Raw genomic sequence first — 22,161 nt, 5'->3', positions numbered from 1 at the left:
GCATGAGTTCAATCCCTGCCTGCCCTCGAGGTGATCACATGGCAGGGCAGACCTCTCCTGACCCGCCTGCTGCTCCTCTCAGCAGTGTACTTCGTCAGTCAGCCTGTTCTTCTCCTCACTCAGTCTCTGGTAAATCTTCTCACTGCCCCTGCACCTCAGCCTGTACCCCAGCTCTGTATGCATAAATAAATTAATCTTTAAAAAGAATGCTCTCTATTTCTTCAATAATTCAGCAATTGTTTCTTTGGCATTTCAACAATCATCTATTAGTAACAATAGGTCAGTTATTTATTGAGTACCTACTGTGCACCAGGCATGATGTCAAACACAAAGTGTACGAGTGTCATCTTTGATTGGATAAATTAATTTCTGGAGGAGCCTCAGCGTAACAATTACCTCTTTCATATAGCTTTCTCCTTCTTGGCACTATGTACACAACCTCTTAAATGATCACTTCCCCCCCCACCTCCATTGTGTGGTGGTTGCTTATTTTCTTTGTGTCTTTTCTCCCTCTATCCCAGAAGTACTTACAGCACAAGGTCCTAGTTTTTTGTTTCCCAGCAAATCAGATAGAGCAAAAGTTAAAGTAGAATATCCTTTCTGAATTCCAACTCCCCCTCTTACTAGCTGGGTAAGTTAATTAACTTTTCTAAATCCTGGCTTCTCCATTTGTGTACTGAGATAAGAACATCAAATTAAATCAATTCAACAAGGTTTATTTGTTTTTACTGTGTCCTCAGACTGTAAATGAGAACATATTTGTACATTTCAAGTACAGCGCCTTCCACACTGAGAATGAATTGACTAACATGTCCATCAACTAGTTTTCTTTTCCCCCTTTCCTGGGGCTTTGACTACAGTGGAACTCATGAATGTCTACTGAATAAATGGACAAAGAACGCAGGGTTTTTATCATTAAATATGTATAGATGGAAATGAGGGCAGTGCCGTGAAATGTATGTATTATTTCTCCATTGCCAACTCTGCTAATCAAGTACTGGGAAGAAGGGACCACACCCTCTAGTTGTCTTAAACAGAGGCTAGCTGGCAATGTTTGAGCCATCTTTCTCATCTTTGACAAAAGAGAGTAATTATTAAAAATCTGGTCATATATACTTTTTCCTTCCAAATAATCTAAGCAGCACAATAAATAAATTTATTATTCACTCTGTGTTAATTCTTGCCAGGGGAGAAAAATGAGTTAAAGAAATTCCTGGAAGGATATCTGTGGACCTAAAAATAAAAATCATGGTTTTATATTAAGCTTGTCAACAGGGGTGACAAGTGCAAGAATTGTAGACCAGATGTATGGGAAGAAGCTCATAAATTCTCTTTCTCAGTATGTTTTATCTTGCCTGCCACTTTCCCTAAAATGGAAGTAATTTTTAATATCATAGAGGAAGATGGGGAAATTCCACTTTTATTCATGAAGATGACATTATGGTGAATGGATTCATAGTGACTTGTCTATTTTAATGACTGCCTTCTGGGAGAAAAAGAAGCCCTACAGCCAGGCATTCAGGCTCTTTAGGGTGCTGCTGGTTCTGTCATTAAGCTCCTCTTTGGTGTCTGTGCATGCTATTAAAAGTAGTAGGAGGTGGCCATGGGACCTTATTAGAAGTCCTTTAATTTCTTTTCCTAATGCATGCAATATTTGAAGACCTGCTTCTTTTCAATCAGAGGGGAAAGAAAGGATTTGTAAATGGTAAGCATGCCTGTTGAGAAACAGATTCAGCTCAGTTTTGGGGGGGCGGGCAGGCAGGATTTAAAAATGTTAGTAGCTGCAGAGTTGAACTGGCCTGTGAGGCAAAGAGCAGAGAATATGCCCAGTGGTCCTTCTGTTTGGGTTCTGGCCTGATTCATAGTACAAACTGCTAGATCTTTTTCTTGCTGTCAACAAAAGCCAACAGGGTGATTTTGCTCATTGTAGGTTCATTTTAAGTGGGAGAAGAGGGTCTCCGTGGTGGTTCACTGGTCAGCCACTGCAGTGTGAGTTCAATCCCCAACCAGGGAGCTGAACCACATGGCATAGCCGACCACTCCTGGCTCACCTGCTACTCCCCTCAGCAGTTTATTTCAGTCAGTCCACCCATTTTGCTCCCCACTTGTCTCCGGTGATTCCTCTCACCCTCCCCACCCCCACATCTCTGACCTGCACCCAAGCTCTTATATTTTTAAATAAGTAAATAAAAAAAAATAGATAAATAAGGTAGCAGATGCAATGCTACATGATTCAGAACTAGATCATTAGCTAAGAAATCTGTACAAAGTATGAGACACATTAGATACAAGTTTTATTTTCTCGCTTAAATTTTTATGACAATCTTTTTCTAACAAAAGTAACTGGAAGTTCTTAAATCTGTAATTCTGACAACTTGATCAAATCTCTGGCATGTGCAGGGAAATTTCTGAGATGAAAGTAAGGAGAAGCATGAGAATATGTCCCGATCCTACCGATTTTATAATCTTTTGGCGAAGATTGCAAACAACTGTTAAAGCCAGATAACACCATAACTAGAAGCTATACTCAGTTTGATGCCACATTAAGAAGTTCTTGGGTTCTATGCAAAATCTGAAACAGACATGGTGTGTTCTGACCATAGAGCATTAAATGGATTCTGCTTTTGGAAGCAAGAGTCTCTTTGTAGACATGACCTCCATGAGGTGGGTCCAAATCTAGCTGTGTATATCTGTCACACAAAAGAATTCATAATCCCAGAAGTGTTGTCCGCTGATCAGGAGGTAGAACTGAAGTTTCGGTAGGTGATAGAAGATGCTTTTTTTGTTTTGACAACCTTCAGAAGCATGGTGTTCGTAGTCCAAAGAGGGACAGGAGACAAATTTCTTGTGAATGTGAGGTCGACCCCAACTAAAGCCATTTATGGTCTCTTCCCTAAGAGCTATTCTGTGTCCCACAAAGTGCCCTTTCTTCTTGTAAGTGGCATATATGTGGCTTTGGTTAAAAGTAGATCACTTTAGACAGTATGGGCAGGTCAGTGGTATCTTTGCTAGGGATGGAAAAATGAAATGAAAGCTTGGTGGGTTGTATGTCACTTGAGAGAAGGGAGACACTGGAGAGAATGAAAATACCATACAACCATTCTTATGAGTGGACAAAGGAAACAGGAAAGCTTATCTCAGAATGCTAATTTCTAGACATTTATACTTTCAATGCATCAAAAGTCAGTAAACCTAAGTCCTCGTCCTAGTATTTGTGAAGTAGCTTGCTAAGGCAGTCCACTACAAGGCACTAGGGATACAATTACAAATAAGCTCTGCAACTTTCAAATCAGTATAAGGGTGTGTTTTTTACTTAACAAGATCACTTTTGGTTTTCTGTCTAAAGAAACCTAAATCTTTGGAGATGTAATAATGAGTGTGTTTATTCCAACCAGTGGAAAGATAATATTATGAAATGACTTTATGCTAGTAAGCAAAGTGAGTTTTCGTTTTATTTATTTATTTTTAAGATTTATTTATGCATACAGAACTAGGGTACAGGCCAGAGGTACATGGGCAGTGAGAGGCTTAGTCAGAGACAGAATGGGGAGCAGAACAGGCAGAATGACAAAGTACACTGCTGAGGGGAGCAGCGGGAGGTTCTGGAGAGGTCTGCTGCATTTTATGGGTCACCTCCAGGCAGGGATCGAACTCGCACTGAAGCAGCTGTAGATGACTTGCAGTGCTGCCTTCTAACCTGTTGTGCCAGGGTTCATTTTTTAGCCATTCTTTTCATCAACAGCTTAGTGAAATTGCCACTTTCAGCAGAGAACAGAATTATTCACAAAAGTTGTGTCACCTTTGCTGATTTTATTTTCTCATCATTCCATATACCCCAGGTTTGGACCGAAATCCCAGTTGTATGCAATTTTAACTCTTTATTCTCATTAATATTTCCCTCTAATCTGCACTTAGTGGTACTCAGGTCCAATTCTACTCAGAGCCTCTAAACTCCATGCAGGGTGGAGACTGACCAGCCGAGAATCCACCATAGAGTAGGCGATGTGCAGAAAGACAAGCAGGTGTCGTTGATATTCATTCCTTGCCTTAGGTTTGCCTTTAGCTAAAAGTAGAAAGGCATTGTCTAAAAGCCGTCTTTTTCTTCTTTTGTACAGATCAAAATGGGTAACTAATACTTTTTTCAGAGGATTGAATCAAGGTCTTATTTTCTATTCTTTCAATGGGCCTTTGAGTTAAATACTGGTATCAGCTCCAAATGTGTTCAGTTTCTACAAGTTATATTGTGTGAAATTGTAATGGGTTTTGAAAAGTGTCTTAATAAATGTGTTTTTATGAACCCATATGGAATCTCTCCCATTTCCTCTACCATATCCCATGTTCTGCCCAAGCCCTACCATTTTTCTTTAAAAATGTCTGCTGGATAACTATGGAAAACTGTTTGGAGGTTTCTCAAACTGCTGAAAATGGAGCTTTCATATGACCCAGCAATCCCACTGGTAGGTATCTACTCAAAAGATAAAAGACAGAAAAACACTGATTCAAAAAGACACCTGCACCTCCATGTTTATTGCTGCTTTATTTACAATTGGAAAGACATGGAATCAACCCAAATGCCCAAAAGTAGATGACTGGATTAAAAAGATGTGATACATATATATAATGGAATACTACTCAGCAATCAGAAAAGATAAACACATGCCTTTTGCAGCAGCATGAATGGAGCTGGGAGGGATCATGCGCAAAGAAATAAGCCAGAAAGAAAAGGAAAAATACTGCATGATTTCACTCATAGCAGGAGTATAAAGCACAAGGAGAGAAAATAATAATAATAATGAACAACTATATACCAGAGACATTTTACGGGGCTGGAGTGGGGAATGGGATCAAAAGTTAGGAGGGGGGGAAGTGCATTGGACTGTGGTGATGGCACACGGGTGATTTGGTGATAGGACGCCCACGGGGATTATAGCTGAGATGGAAAAAGGCACATAGTGATGTAAAAATAAACTATTATATTATTTTTAAAAAAGAGTCTGCTGGTCAAACCTCCAGGTTATACAGAATCAGTACGAAACATATTCTCCTCAGATTACTTACTAAAGTTATTTGGGTTGAATTTACTTGTTGAGTTTTTCTGTGTCTCTTAACATCTTCCCTTTAAACTTTCACTTTATAAGTCAGATCACCAGTACTTTACACCTTTGAAGTGTGACCTGTTTATATTTCAACCATTGTGTCATTGGTCCTTTCTTTTTATTATCCTTTATGTGCACATGTCCCCTCTTCTACTGTTGTTCCCTAATATGACTTATCAAGCAGTCTTTTCTTTTGTGTCAAGATAATGTGAATTTCCCTTTTAAGTTCATTTAGCTTATTCTGAGTTTCTCTTAAGCTCTCCTACATTAAGCTCATTACTGTCCCTTTTCTCATTGCTTCCAATTTCAGCCTTCATTTGGGAATTGGAAACTGTTACTTTTACATCTTTAGTAAAATAAATGTGCATTTTATTGACAAACTTTCTTTGTGAACAATGCAAATGAGTGAGAGAATGTTAGAAAGGAAAAAGTTTATAGGTAAGATTTCTCTCACCTTTTCATTTTCACATCCCTCTGGACTTGCTCCCAGAATCCAGTCCCACTCAAAGTTATCTGACCAGTCAAGAGGCCATTTAGTTCATTCTTATGATCAGGATCTTCTGTATTAACACAGCTTGCTCCTTACTATGTGATCATGTCACATAGTAGCTAGTACTGAGCTTTCAAAAACCTAAACCCCTTATAACAGTGATGACAAAAATATAAAAAACTGCATAATTTCTATGTAACACTTTACATGTAAGTTCTGAAGTGTAAGATTATATAGAGAATGAAATAAAGACCCAAAGTGGGTACATAAATTGTCTAAACCATGCAATTAGTAGGAGTCAAGGCAACTTTTATTGTTTTGTTTGCTTTGTCTTGAGTTTTTTCCTTGCAGAGATTCTCTCATCCTGTATGCTGATGCTATTTTTCTCAAGCTTTTATGTTTTAAAATGATATTCCAATTATATTAGTTTCAACACATTCTTTGAGGTTGATTTTGTCATGCAGTTGATTTTCTGGCTTTGTTTTTGCATCCTTCAATGACCTGATAGATATTTGCTGTGTGTTCTTCAACATAGTAACAAAAGATGTTTCTTGAGACAGAACCAAGAACATAGCAGAATTGCCCACTAACAGAAGCTCCTATCAAGGTGACTGTTCACTCACCAGCTCACCTTTTGCAGAACTGGGCTACAAGTCAGAGGCGCAGGGACAGTTAGAGAATTCGTCAGAGACAGAGTGGGGAGCAGACCAGGCAGACTGAATAGTACACTGCTAAGGGGAGCAGTGGGCGAGATAGGAGAGGTCTGCTGCGCCATGTGGGTCACCTTTCTGGCCAGAGATGGAACTCATGCCGAAGCGGCTGCAGCTAGCTCTGAAGTACTGTGCTTTAACTTGTTGCGCCACCAGGGAGGGCCTTCATCAGCTCATTTTGGATGGAGCTGATTAACAAGCTTGTATCCATTGAACCATATCATTCAGTCTATTTTTTACGTTGTCCATAAGAATGCTATGCAACCAAATCACTAAGAATGATGCCCTGGTTTTGATCCTGTGCAAAAGACACACTGAATAAGACACAACTTTTATGTGGTTGGAAAAATAGAAAACAGGTACACCAGTAATGACACGTGAAACAGTTTTCTATCAGAGATATAAATATTGAAGGGCATTTGAAATGGAAGAGAGTAGATCTTGCTAGGGCAAGTGGAGAAAGCTTCATCTCAGTAGTAGTCATATAAGAGAGTAGTCAAGTAGTGAGATTAAATAGTTAAATAGTAAGAACCTTAAAGGGGATATAGAATACTGAGAAGATACTGCCTGTATATGTGGGATGAACTTGGACAGGCCTTTTGTGTAGAATGGTAAGGTATCTACCTGACTTGTAAAGCAGATGTGTGAGGGTGGTATGCAGTACATGATAATATTGGAGAGTTTGGCCATGGACAAATTTGGGGGGCCTTTTGTGGTGTGATTGTATACTAATTAGGAACGTGGGCTCCAGAACCATGAATTTGAATTCGGCTGTGCTACTTACTAGCATGTAGTCTTTAGTAATTGATGAAAAGTTTCTGTGTTTCAGTTTGCCTAACTATAAGGTGAGATTAAAATGTCAACTGCCATTTAAGGTTTTTGTGAGGATCAGCTGAGTTAATATTTGTGAAGCACTAACACAATGCCTGCCAAATGCCATTCTTAAATGGTAGTCGTTAAGTGCTTATTAGAGGGAAGATAGATTTGTGTCTTTGGAGGAGAAAAGTGCATGACAAACACTGAAAGACAAATGCTTGCTCTGGTGGCAGTGAGGATGGTAGACTGGGGAGTGGTGTTGTGTGTGCAGGTGGTTGCAGTGAGGGTAGGCTGGGAGTTGTGTGTGTGCAGGTGGTTGCAGTGAAGTGAAAGTTGCAGTGAAAGCAGTGACAGTCAATGGTCTAGACCAGAAACGATGAGGGAGACTCTGAAAGAGAACTCCTTATAGGGCCAGTTCATTTCAGTAGTCCATGATATTTCCCTCTGCTAATTAGTCTGTCCTTTTGCTTGGTCAGAAGTAAGTTTCAGTGTATAAGCTTCTGTTCTATTCCCTTCTAGCTTTTGAGCAAAGAACTTCTCAGCATAGCAAGTTATAAGTCAGTGCCCTGCAGTAAGCACACAAGACTAGTGGCTATTTGGATAGAGATGACTGCTCACCACTATATTTTACATTTGTAATTTACTACATTTTACATTTATAATTTGAGGAAAGCATCAAGTTCATTACTGTTCATGGAAATGTGGTGAATAGACAATAGACACAAAGAGCCTCAGCACATACCATATCTTACCAGCATCCCCTATTGCTGTGCAAAATCCTATGTTGCCACTGACCACATGATGTGAACCTGATATTCAGATAAAAAGTGCTCATATGTAGGAAAGGAAATGTGATTCTCGGTTTCTTTTTTTTTTTTTTTTAGCCTCTAAACTTCATCACATGAAAACACATCCAGCAAATGAAAGGTAAATAGTAAAAGCTGGTTATATGCAAATAGTAAAAGCTGGTTATATGCAATATTTGGTGTTTCGGGATACTCTGACGTTCTGCTTTCTAAGATTCAATACAAGATGAAAGAATCATGCAGAAAGTATAACATGCAGGCCTGGATAGTGAGGTAGTTTAAAAATAGGGAGTCTTTACCTCAAAGTGGGAAGAAGTATTGATTGAAGCTGTGGCAGGGCCTTTTTTCTTTGTCTGACTTATCTAAATGATCTGCCTGAAAGGCTGTTGGCATCTTATGCTGCATAGTTACCTAGGAAAGTAAGATAGCTGCTAAAAAGAAAGGAGCAGAATTAGGTGCCTAGACAGTGTGTAGAATCTGATCATGAGCTTGTGTTTTCAAATCCGGTCTCAGTATCTCTAGTTGACCTTTCCACATCTAGCACCACACTGGACCCCAACCTCCCTGCCTTTCTGTGTTCTGCAGTCACCCTCAACGTAGGCTGCACAGTGAAATCACCTTGCATACTATATTCTGATGCCCAGGCCTCACTCCAGGGGGTCTGATGTAATTACACTGGTAGGGGTCCAAGCATTGGTAATTCTTTTTTTTTTCAAAGATTTATTTATTTGTACATACAGAACTGGGGTATAGGCCAGAGGCTCAGGGGTGGCAAGAGGCTTCACCAGAGACAGAGTGGGGAGCAGAACAGGCAGATCGACGAAGTACACTGCTGAGGGGAGCAGTGGGCGGGTCAGGAGAGGTCTGCCGCACCATGTGGTCACCTCTGGGGCAGGTGGGAATCGAACTCATGCGGAAGTGGCTTTTAGCTTCTTAGTGCTGTGCTTTAACCCGCTGCACCACCAGGGAGGGCCACCAAGCATTGGTAATCCTAATAGGCACTCTGAGCTGAGACTCTGTTCTCTAGTCCAGCTACACCAGGCAAGAGGGACCTGAGGAGATTGAGGTGAACACCTCAATTGCCATGTGTGTTGCTGCTGCCTGGCCCTGACACTTTGAAGGTGATATCTTGACCAGCATCAAGAACCTATCACCTCCTATCTTGTCTCTCCCCCCCACCCCCCACCCACTCTATTATCAGTAGTCTGGTTTTGTTGTTTTGTGGCTGAGTTCACCAATTGCTTCCTCATGGTCTCTGGAAGACCTAGAACTTTTATTTTTTTTTATTTTTTTTTTTTTCCCTTAAGGAATTGGAGCTTTGCTGGGTGACTTGCTACTAGAATTCCTTGGCAATCAGTGGTTGTCCAGCTATGTGTCCTTCAGCATTTTCCCTACTGAGATACATTCTTGCTCCCGATGGATGTCCCTGTTATGGGGGCTGATAACCACCTGGCAAGATGGTGTCAGGGTAGCTTTCTACTTGGTTGACTTAACCTTATGCAGTTGAAGCTGGATATTCTGCTTTCTTCAGAGCTTGTTCCATGAAAAGCTGAGTCTAGTTTTTCATTCCAGTCCCTTTAAATCTGCCTGCTCTGTGGTAACCATAGACCATTGACTTCTACACAGCATCTACATGATAAAAGGTAGTGATTCAGGTGAACCCATCTTGACAATTGGGATTGCTGGCTGGTATATTCTTAGACAGGGTGGATCTGAAACTTCAGGGTATTCTGATGCATCCCATTTTTTCACAGAGATCACTAATTTATGAGGGTGATAACCCTTTGTAGAATGGATCACTCCTATACATTCCTTCATTTGGTGAGTGCATGAGCTGGGGTACCGTAGTTCTATAAGCTTGAATGTTAGTGATTTGCTTTGGGTAGACTTAACTTTATTGTAATTTTTTCTTGATTAATAATACCCAGAGTATTTCATATGTTATCTTATATATCCTGCAAAAATCTAGGTACTAACATTTGTAGATACTCATTCCCTTATTGACATAGAAAGACAAAATATAGGGCTCATCTAAAGTCACAGGAATAGTAAGGGTGGTTAGAGCTTCCATTCTCAGCTTTGATAACATATTTCTCGTATCTCATGCTTGGCTTCATGTAAATGCTTGATAAAATTATTAGAGTTGAATAAGTAAAGATTTTTTTGTTTTTGTTTTTGTTAAAACCATAGGTAGGGAAATTCTGTTCTAATGCATCTGGCATTAGCTAAAGATGGAAGAGGAGATATAAAGGACACTCAAACTCATGCTTGACAATTCATTTAATATTCAGAGTTTTCTGGAGCTTTGATTCTGACCTCATCAGTCATTTGAAGAAAAACTCCCTGTTGGCATCAGTTGGAAAGATTGTATGTTCCAAAGCCAAGACAATGGGAAATGAATTACCGACTTAGAAGTAGGTTTATTATATCTGTTGTGCTCCCCTCTCTTCTTGGGTGAATCCTCTCACCCCACCGCACACCTCTGGCTTGTACCCCAGTTCTTGTATGCATAAATATTTTTTTTAAAGTAGGTTTAGGGCACTCCCTGGTGGTGCAGCAGGTTAAAGCACAGCACTAAGAAGCTACAGCCACTTCAGCACCAGTTCAATCCCTGCCCCGGAGGTGATCCACATGGCACGGCAGACCTCTCCTGACCTGCCTGCTGCTCCCCTCAGCAATGTACTAGCTCAATTGGCCTGTTTTGCTCCCACTCTGTCTCTGGTGAATGCTCCCACTGTTCCTGCACCTCTGCCCTGTACCCCATTTCTGTATGCATAAATCAATGAATCTTTTTAAAAAACGTAGGTTTATTGTAGAATTTTTATGGTCAGTAAGCTCATCAAGTATAATTTATAATTAGAATCACAAAATTTATAATTGGTATTTGTAACATTTCCCTAGACTAGTTTGTTATTTTGAAGTAACACAATAGAAAGACTGAGTATTCTCATGAAAACATTTTCGTTTTGGTAGAATGTTGCTGATCTGCCAAGACTTGGTTGATTTAAAGTAAGCAGTGGTATGAGTGGGTTGCTTTGGGTTATTATTGTGGCTTTGATAGGAATTAGACAGAACTTGGCTCTGTTACAGTATTCCAGAAATGTTACTAAATAGTTTTGAGACTCATTTGTCTATCACTTGTCCCTTTTTCACCTAAGGTCTCAACTTATAGTGATTTGGCAAATCTTTTGACAGGCAGATTACGTAGAGAAAGCCAGTTGAATGAGCTTGTGGAAATCATCAGCTGGGGAAGGCAGGGGACTTCGGATTCATTGCAAGCTGTTACAAAGAAGGGCAATCTTATTTCCTTTGCTTTGACTTAAAAAATTAAATGGTCTTGGACCTCGCTGGTGGTGCAAGGAGTTAAGTTCCAGCACTACCAAGCTGTCACCAACCACTGCAACATGAACTTGATCCTCCACCAGAGAGCTGACCCACATGGCGCAGCAGACCTCTTCTGTTTTGTACGTTGCTCCCCTCAACAGCGTATTTCAGTAAATTTGACTGTTCTGCTTCCCACTGTGTCTCTTGTGAATCCTCTCACCCCTTCATCTCTGGCCTGCACCCCAGCTCTTGTATGTATACATAAATGAATCTTTTTAAAAATTCAATAGTTTTGGGGTGTGTGTGTGTGTGTGATAGCTGCTTTTTGTTGTCAGTAAGGAAGTGCTGAGAAGCCTGGCTTTGTAGGTACTAGTGGATAACCCTAATCTACATCTTATAGGGTTAACTATTTTGACCTTAATTCTTAGCTCTAAAGAATATAACTGTTAAAAGGATAAAAATGCACAGTAAATGCACTTTTTCCTGCTCTTAGTTTTATATGTTGGCAAGCAAGTTAACATTGCGAGTGTAAATAAGTAGATCTTTAAAATTCACCATGGTTCAGTTGTATCACAATCAGTGTAATAAAACTATAAGCACCTAATGAAAGTTTGTAATCAGGGTGGAAATCCAATGTGAATTCCATGCCCAGTTTTCTCTTTACAGTCTGTATTTACACAAATTGATAATAACCTTAGCTCTGTGATGCTCTTAGCATGTACAGACATAGTTTTATTATCATGTTAAATTTTACTAGCTTGGATAGCAAGAAGCAAGATTATTAGACATAAACCCCCTACATATTTTAAATAATTTCTCATATCTTTGGGTGCTGACTTGTCAAACAACTACTTAGCTTCCTTGCCTGGTTTATTAGTTCATTTTCACTTTGAAACCAAATAAGTTTTGGTACTGATGGTTTTCCAGTATTGTGGGTGTTCCATTATGGACGAGAGCTACTCGTCCTTGCCCATCCTCAGGAAACATCTGCGCACACCTGTCTGAGCCTCATCTCTGGAGATTCTGATGTATCAGTTCACAAGTGACACCTGCACACTGCACATCTGCATTTTTGACCATGTCTCCATGGATATTAATTTAATCCAAAGCTGAGAAACACACTTGTAGAAGGACTCAAACACCAAAGAGGACTCCTTTAGAGACTTATCTAACCTTGAAATTCTCTCTAGACTAGTCCAGAGAAAAATTTAAACAACTTATGAAAATAACCAACAGAAAAATATCCAATATAATAGAATCCTTTATCATTCAGAAGGATTTGTTAGAGGACTTTTTCATATAGAAATCTTCTCTTATACATTCAAAACATAATTTGATTAAAAATACACAAGTTAAAAATATGAAAATGCCAACAAATATTTTGAAGCATAACTACTGGGGACAGTAGCTAAATTATCCCAGATCTCTTGCCTTTTACCAGAAAAGATATTTGGAATCTGAAATGGTTTGCTCGTCAGAAGACTAACTTTTAAGTTTTGAATTGTTAGCATTAATAGAGAAATTCCATTATAGTTAAATTCAACAAACATATACACCTTTCAACAATTAATAATCCATTTTGTTTAACTAATTCCTTTAATTTTTCTTTTCCCCGTTCTTTCCTCATCAGCACTAACATATTGGTGTGGCTAGAAAGGTGGTGTTATGTTACTGCATGACATGAAAAGTCATGGAAGACTTTGAATTCAAGTGCTCTGAAGCCTTTATTTTGAAAGTAGGCAAAGCCAATGGAGCAGAGGTGTGAACTGATTAGATTTCCACATTAGCAAGATCCCCCCTGGAATGAATGGTGTGCTGGATGAAGTAGACAAGGAGGAGAATGCCATGGAGGGTGAAACCAGTTAGTTGATTTTAGCAGTCTGAGCTAGAGATGAAGACCTGGGGCTACCTAAATCTAGGGTAGATGAGGTACAGTAAGTGGGGGATACAGGAGCACATCACTTATCTTTCATTCTAGACCATTTGAGCATGAAAGAAAGCACTAGTAGTAATTACTCGAGGACAGCAGACATCAACTAGAACTGTCCCAGACAAATGAGATATTTAGTGGCGCTAAGTGTGGGAAGAATGGTGGCGACTTCTATGATATTCAAGAAGTTGCAGAAAGTTGGACACAAACTTGGCCTAGAACATGTCCTAACTGCAGATGTGCATTTACAGTTCTGCGTATAGATGGTAGAGATAAAGGTTGATGCCTGCATTACTTGAAGTTTCTTTAGATTTTGCACAGAGAAAAGGAGCCCAGGATCCTGTATCTATTTGTAAAATCTGAGCAAAAAGGCATTTTCTTTTACATTTGGTTGTCTTGAAAATCTTGAATACTTGGAGCATGATCAAATAGTGGTGTTTTGCTATTTTCTTTTTTTTTTTTCATTCCATACCTTGAATGTTCATTGACTTTAACAAGTCATTTATCCTCTTTGCACTTTATTCTTTTTTTCCTGTCCAATCCGCAAAATGCATTTTTAAATTGTCTTGAGTCCTCAGGAACTAATTATGTCATTTAGAAGTGTAAAAGTTCTCATTACCCCCCTACAGTTTACATTATTTTTCTGTGGAACCCCGAGAAAAGTTGGCAAGCCTCTCCTTTTAGCCCTATAGTGGGTTTTTCTTTAAAGCAGTTTCTAGGAAAATAAGTATTATTTTTGGATCACATAAAGGGAACATCTGTCTGTCTGTCTATCCATTGTCTATCTACCTACCTATCTACACACATACATAAATATATTAATTTTAGCCCCCTTATTCCCTTAAAAGTACATCGCAAATTATATTTCCATTATGAAAGATTCAAATTATTGTCATGTAGTGCCCTGCACATTAATAGAATGCTCCGTAGGCTGATTTAAGAGACTTAGTGTAATACATTGGACAGCTGAAGTGATGCAGCTCCCTCCTGTGCTGGCACTTTTGATGTTTGCTTTGTCTTTTGACTATTGTCTTTGGGATTGTAAATTGAATCTGGAAATCTCATCAGCATACATTAAATTCATTGTCAAATTTTCATCAAGGTTTTTGTTATATTCAATTTTGTGTTCAACTAATTGAGGCTTACAGAGGTCAAGTGCCTTTGCCAAGGTCATCTAGCCTGTCAGTGTCTTAGCTCACATGAGTTTTCTTTTAGTCCCCATTGATTCTTACATTATATATTCATCAGCCTGTTCATTAACATCCAAGTCAGCCTTATTGCTCTTCTTATGAACTGGCTGTGTTTAAGGGCCCTCAACACCAGAGGAACTTTATGGGAAATCTGCATGTTCATGAGTTATCTTTTATCTGAAAATGAGAAACATATAGAGATCAATTATGATAATCTCCTGCATGTTAGATGTAGAACCCCAGAGACTTGTTACCCCATGCCAACAAAATCAGGCTGTGGGCTCTCAAGCTCACTACTAGAATGCCTGTGTGGGGTGGAATGATAAGTCATGTGCTGTCTGGTATTTGAAGTTGGCATAGCAGAAAGCAGGATGGCCTACAAATAAATTACTTCATTTCAGGGGCATGAAGCCTTTGCCAGGAAAGAAATGTTTTGCATTCATTTCCTAGAGGCTGCTGGAAGTGTGGCATAGCTGTTAGATTTTTTGTTGCTGCTGCTGAAGGGCTTTGTCTGCCCAGATACTAACTGTGAAGCTTGTAGGAGTCCAGCTAGGAGATTATTCTAGAAGGATTAGACAATAGGAGCCAGCAATTAGCCTCCACAGTCGTGAGCTTTCTAGGATATGCTAGAATGCAAAGCATTTTGAAAAATTCCTTGGTGGAAATTAAATGTAAGCATCTTAATTGAGCAGCGTGAGGAGAGAGAAGGGTATACTGTAATTATATATAACTCGAGATTTGAGTTCATTTTAAACTACACTCAAGTTATAGCCTCTTCTCTTTTGAAACTGTATTCCCATGACATTCTTTTCTTGTGAAAACAATTTTTTTTTATGACTTGGTGTCCTCTCGCAGTTAATTATACTTTTTATTTAAGCATTTCCTTCAATCTGTGACTCTCCCTTCCTGCCCTCATCGTTATGGCTAGGAAGACAGTGCTGATGTTAATACAGGGGCAATCACTGAGCCAGTTAATCACCCACCTCAGCGCAGATAGCTCTGTGGCTTTGCTGTCGGGCAGAGATAAATTAGAAAGGGAGAATGATAATTTAAAGCAAGGCCTTAAAATGATTATCAAACAAAGGCAAGCATTTAAGAAGCTGTTAAACCGAGAGGAATTCCCAGGAAGGACAAGGTGACAACCTTTATCTTGCAGTAAGGCCAAATGGTAAAAATAAAGTGTCAACCTGGGCACATTTTATGTCATTTCAAGTGACTGAGGAACAATTTGACACAGCGTGTGTTTGGATCACATGCCGTAAAATGCATGAACTTGTTTCTTGATGCTGATTTATAGTTTTGAGTGCTCTCAGCCTATGTGGCTTCCTGAAAATCCCCTGGTCCTTGATGGAAAAATGGGCAAAATTTGAAGTTGCTGTAGGAGTTTTAAGTTACATCACTTCTAGAAAGCACAGGCCTCATCCTGGGGTTGGATGGCTTTTTAAGTGGAACTAACAGATAGGGAGAGTATTTTGTCAGATAAACCATAAAGTATAAAATAGATGAAGACTTTTGCCATATGAAGTGGTCAGAGGTGTTAGGGTATGACCACTTCATGTAAAGGGATTTGGTCTTTTCAGGATCAGATAAATGAAGTTCAGCAGCGGCTCAGGTGGGACTGATTTGATCTCTTCCTGAAAATGCCCAGAAAAACCACATCTCACACAACTTTGAGCTTGTTTCTAATATGTAGTACTCTATGGGCGTAGAAGTCTCTATGCTTTAATATGTCACTTTTTTCTTTTTGTTTTGAGGTAGCTGGAATTAAAACATTTCCAGCAGTCACTATGCCTTAGGTTTGCTTCTTCAGCTTTGGGAATATTAAATTCTTTTTTTCTGTGTAAGTGCAGAAACACATTTATATTTTGGTGCCCTTTCCCCAGGCCTTGCTGCTCAGCTGGTTTGACTGAGGGGGTTGCCTTTCTCCTCCTCCAGCTCCTTGGTTATAATGATGAGCTATTCAGGGGTGTTTTATAGCTTTCATTTCTTTGGTAAATTTTGTGTTCATATGCAGCAGGGTGTCCCTGCTTTGATGACCGTGGCCCCATCTGTAGCTGGACGAAAGCTACAACCTGCTTTTCAGCACATGTACAAGGGTGGTGTGGGGAGGCAGGCTGGCTGCTAGATCACGTCTCCTTTTCCAGTGGAAACAGACCAATTGGACATCAAGAGAACACACTCCCCAGTCATGTGCTGCTGAGCCACAGTGCAGAGAGAGGGTGAGGCTTTTTGCGCTGCTTTTTCAAAGAGTCTCTTGCCCTTACAGCTTTCTGCTTGTGACTCCACCCTGATTTTAGTTCATATTTCAGTCTACTCATAACAAGGCAAGTAGGAAAATACTGAAGCATGGTGGAACTTGAGAAGTCACCAATACAAGCATTCAGTTCACAGATCAGAGAAGTAACAGTAACTTTAGTTTGACCAGATTAAAAAAGTCAAACCTACAACTAGACTTGAGGGTCTCCTGATTCCCCAAAACATTCTCCACTCATCACTCAACTGCTCACCAAGATGAATGTGACCACTGGGAGTGTGGAGTGCAAAGATTAATTGTTTAATTTGAATTGCAAGTTACAGGTTGGAAAGACTGGCTCAGGAGGGGCTCATCAGTCTTTTTGACTGGTTTTCAGAGATGGAAAGAGGGGTGCAATCCAAGAGTATTCTACATGGAAAACTTAATACCATTCTCTGTAACACCTTGGAGAAATCTCTTATTTTCTTACATTCATTATTATCAGTAGTTACATGAAAGTTCCTGGACAAGTCATTGATATTTTCATTTACCTCTGTTATTCATGTGTAAAATCAGAACACTCACCACCACCAGGGGTGTTATGCACACATCCATTCAGTGCTCAGAGGTTGAACATTCTGAGACTGACCTGAACTAGTGCATCTCAAAGTGTGACCCCACACCAGCATAAACCTTACTTGGAAACTTGTTAGAAATGCCTGTCTTTGGGTCTGTGACCTGCTATGGCACAAACTGCGATGCAGTCTAGCAGAAGGAGCCATTCAATTGACTAATGCACAAAAGTTTGAGAATCACTGATCTAAACAATTATTTCTCACTTCCTCTAGCATATTCAACAGTCATGGGACTGATGAGTAAGCTAACAGGAAAATTTTTTTTGTATAAGATTAGACTTTTACTCAAACCTCAGGAATGAAAATCAAATGTTCTATCCTTTGTTCTCTGACTTTATTACCAGCTGTGCTGTGAGATGGAGTGAGCATGATGTGCTGCACTCAGACAGAAGATGCAGGGCACAGTCACACCTGTTATGTCTCCATTGTTTTCCAAGCATCTATCATGGTCTCTAAAACATACTTGAGACTTACTATTTTTGAAGAACGAATGAATAGAATGAGTTTAAGAATGTTTTGACAATATAGCATTCAAAGAAACATAACATTGGGCAGGGGGCAGTCCAGTCCAACATACAGGTTTGATATTCCTTAGCTAGGCAGTCTTGAGTGAGTTGCTTTATCTTTGGTCTTGAGTGTCTTCATTTCAGTAATGATCAATGAGCACTTGCTGTTGGACTCTCCCACCCTTACACTGACTCTTCATTGACAGAAGGTGCCAGGGCAAGATGAGTGTAGATAAAACATGATGCTCCATTAAAACGTGGTTTAATTATGGCCTCACAGGTGGGCTAGGTATTATGTCTCAGCACTACCACCGTGAAAGCCCACTCCCATGGCCCACTGCAAAGGTGGCCTGAATTTGATCCTCAGCCATGGAGTTAATCCACATGGCACAGCAGAACTCTCCTATCTCAACCATGCTCCCCTCAGCAATGTATTACAGTAGATATACCTGTCCCAACTAGGTCTCTGGTGAACCCTCTACCCCACCCCCACCCCACTGGCCTAAACCCCATTCTTCTATGCAGAAATAAATAAAATCTTTTAAAAAAATTAAAAAAAAAAAGACTTAGTAAAGTTAGCTCTCTTTCTAGGAGGTGTTCCATGTCTTTATCAGCCCATCAAGATCTTTCTTTTTTAACATTGTTGTACTTCTCACTCTGCTTCCCTATCACTGCCAGATTTTGTTATGATTTCTTTGTTCTTGCTTGGGTAAGTGAAGTTCATAAAGAACTATATTGTATATTATTATTTATTTCTCAAAATACTACTATAATAGGGAATTATGTAACACAAACTCAGTAAATGCTTCCTAAGTATAGTTGGAATAAAATATTATATATATCTGTAGATATATATCATATAGGCCAGGCTCATAACTATCTGGGTTTTAGATCTTGACTTAGAAGATGTATGACCTTGGACAACGAAATTTATTCTCTGTGCTTCAATTTCCTGTTGGTAAAGTGGAAATAACACCTGCCTTATGAAGAATAAATATATTATCAGGTAATATATTATCATGTAAAACTTGTTTTATAGTGTCTGGTACATAATAGGCACCAAATAAAGTAGTTTACTTTTCTTATTTTCACATAAACTGGCTTTCTAAGTATCTCACAGAACAGCTTACTTGTTTTCACTTTCAGAACTTTCTATACTGTACATTTTTAACTTTTAAGAATTTTAAAGTATATTTTGACAAATTCAAATAAAGGCCACTGGAAGATGGAGAATTTATAACTTAGAAGTAAAGTTGAGTGGAGAAATGATAAACATCGGAGTAAAAGAAATGGGGGTCGGAAACCTTAATAGTTAAGGCAATTGCTTTAGATCAGAATTTCAGGGTGCCCTGGGAAGAGCCCTTCCCTTTTGTTTCTAACTGGAGGTTATTATTATTATTATTTTAATTAAAATGATTAAGCCTAACCTAAGAAAAATATTCTTATAGTCAGTATTTCCAGCTTGTAAATATTTAAGCTTATTCACTGTTACTTAAAAAACAAAAAACAAACAAACAAACAAAAAAAACCCTTTGAGTTTCTAACGGAACAGAAATGGGAATTAGAGAAGGGCAAAATTAGCACATGGTAAGGGTGTTTCTTCTTTCACAACACTTAGAACATCTTCGTCACAAAAAATGATAAATGTGGCCTCTCTAGTGACCAATAGCAGAAAAACAAAAAGCAAAACAATGTAGCTCATGACTGGATGGGTCTTTCCACCCTCTCTATACTGTGAGCCAAGCCCTCCCAGGGGAAGGGATGGGCCTTGGAACAAAACTGGCAGGGAAAGGGCTTGGATTCGAATCTTCTAAACATCAGATCAAATCGTCCTGTTTTTAGAATTGAAGAGCCATCTGAAGAGATGAGTAATTTTCAAAAACAATTCCATGAGTACAATTACAAAATTAAGTAAATCTAAAAAACAGAATTGGTGTTTTATAGCTTATGAAAGAGGAATTTGCTTTTACTTCTTACATGTTTTACAAATAATGAGAGGAAGGAGAGCTGTGTGTTACTTGGTGTACAGTGAAGTAAACAGATGCCACCTAAACGAAGTAGACTGAGATAAGGGAAAATAGGAAGATAAAGCATGAAGCATAAAGGAACAGGTTAAGGATGGGTAATTGTTGAAATTGTAGTTAAATATTCTAAACTTCATTCTTATAAAGTCTTCAGATAAAGAAGCAGTTCAATCACTCGTGGAATCAGAAAGCGGTATGTGTTACAGGTGGTCTTGGGAGAGTTGTGGGAACCACCTATCAGAGGAAACTTTCTGAGAATGGCAGGTGTTGTGTGGAGGGGCAGGTGCTCCAGAAAGCCCTGGGAAGTAGAGACTGAATGACAGCATATGCAGGGTGCAGGGAGACCCTGTCACTGTTGTTATCAAGCAGCATTTCTCAGGGACAGCTTGCACTTATTTTTGTTCCACAAAACAGATGCCCAGTAGCAGGCAAAATCTTACAATGACCACACCAGAAAAACAGATAGCAAATACGTTTTCAGTGTAACTCTTGACCCAGAGAAAACTCAACTTTAAATTGGTGTTTGGTTTCAACATATTATTAAAATGCAGAGAAAAGTTTATTTTTCAAATTGTCTTTCTAACCTTTCCCCTTCTTTTAACACTTCAGGTTTTTCAAAGAAAGGAAATAATATGGCTTGAAGTTACTCATTTTTCATAAAGCACAATTTCTGTAAATGTTGGTAAAGTCAAGATACTTACTCTGGAAAGTTCATACCCCCCCCACCCCATCTTTAGGTTGAGTCCTTTGTTTTGTTTTCCTATGCATTTACCAGGGATGGTGGTTACATTTTCTTTTAATGTTTGAACCAATTTATTTTTTGACATATAAAAAGTTCTGTTAGTCCTCTCATGAAAAATCTACAGAAAGTCGCTGCAGAAATTTTACCTCTTTTTGCAGCCCCAACGTTGGCTGTTGCAGCAGCTCTGACTTTCTCCATTCAGCTCTTGCATTCCTTTTGCTGCTTTCTTGAAGCCGTTTTCTTCCTGCACAGGCAGTGCCTTGCAAACATATATTTAGATTCAGTTGTCTTTGCATCACCTAAGGAATTATGAATCATGCCAAAGTCAGTTGTCTTGTCACCTCCAAAATGAATTCTAAATCCCAAGTGCAAAGCTGACCATCAAGGATAGTCTTGTACATTTTAGCTACTTTTCCCTAAATGTCTGTCTTTGGTACTGTTGCCTTGTTAGGGTGAGGGACATCAATGACCATTTGTTTCCGCTGAAAGTCAGTTGGTGATGAACTTCCTGTTCTGAATGGTTATTGCGTCGATCATGATGGTGATGGATCTTCAGGCAGTCAGGGAGGACAAAGCTTTAACTGGTGGCTATCATTTGACAGAGGTTGGTAACAGAGTGCCATGATTGATCATGAATGCCTGTGGGCGGAAGAAAGTATGTTAAGTATATTTTTCATGCCTTTCAGTTCACTCTCATTGGTTACTTTACATAATGACTGTGTTGTAATGATGTATTTTAGGAAATAAAATTGGTAAAGTATTAAGATTTGGCAAATTGAGAAAGGGATACAGATCTGTTAATTATACCAATCCATGACTTTCTATATATTTAAAATACTTATGAGACAATATTTTAAAATACTAATCAAGGATACTAGTTGCAGAAAATTAATTTCAAGTTTAAATTGTGTATTTTAGTCTTTCTCTTCAAAACTTGTTTTACTTTACACTTAACTTTTTCTCCCAGAAAGTTGTCCATTTCCATAGAGAATACATACTCTTAACCAATTCCAAGACTTACTTTTCTCCACATTCTGTCTTCATTCTTCTTCTAGAAAGATGATGATCTCCTGTTTAACATAAAGTTTGGCAAATAATTTGTTACAGAACAGTGATTTCAGGACTAGTCAAAAATACAGTTTCCCAGACATCTACCATTCCCACCTCCCAATGCTTAAAGTAAAACCGTGCTGGAGCGAGAGAAACAGTGGGCTCCGAATTTTTAGTTTCTGGTGACCTGAGCCTGGAATGGAACAAAGCAGCACCTTACCCCAATTTTCATAGAGACAAAAGTAGCTCTTTAGTGTCATGAAAAAGCGTTTTGTAATTGGGGGATAAAAGATAAAGCAAATTAGAGAACCATTACTTATAAACCAACATTTTTCAGAATATATAATTTGACAGATTAAACTCTGCTTTTAATGAGCCATGTTATCTTTAGTTAGTTTTCAAATCTCCAGTGAGATGTCTCTATTGTATTGGAATCCAGAACAGTCATATTTACTGTCATCCTTCATTGTTACCATCTGCTGAGTATCAGTAACCACCTACTGATGGACTATAGATTGGGATTTATCCTTTTGTCATTGTTGTTTTGAAAATAGTGAGGTTTCTCCCCATCAAAAAATGGGCAGTAGAGCTAAAAAGACACTTCTCCAA

At 39.0% G+C, this 22,161-nt stretch overlaps 1 protein-coding gene and 1 pseudogene across 1 annotated transcript in view; one reads left to right on the top strand and one right to left on the bottom strand.

Moving 5' to 3' along the window:
* Nucleotides 1-21,039, bottom strand: part of LOC105853462 — a 70,685-nt pseudogene extending 49,646 nt beyond the window's left edge.
* LHFP (lipoma HMGIC fusion partner) overlaps nt 1-22,161 on the top strand; it is a 230,372-nt gene that overhangs the window by 58,368 nt on the left and 149,843 nt on the right. The gene's annotated exons all lie outside the window — the stretch shown is intronic.

Source organism: Condylura cristata, unplaced genomic scaffold (genome assembly GCF_000260355.1).
Source record: "Condylura cristata isolate star-nosed mole 26May11 unplaced genomic scaffold, ConCri1.0 scaffold00010, whole genome shotgun sequence".
Taxonomy (NCBI): Eukaryota; Metazoa; Chordata; class Mammalia; order Eulipotyphla; family Talpidae; genus Condylura; species Condylura cristata.
Note: the sequence above shows the minus strand (reverse complement) of the source record. Positions and strands in the feature narration are given on the sequence as shown.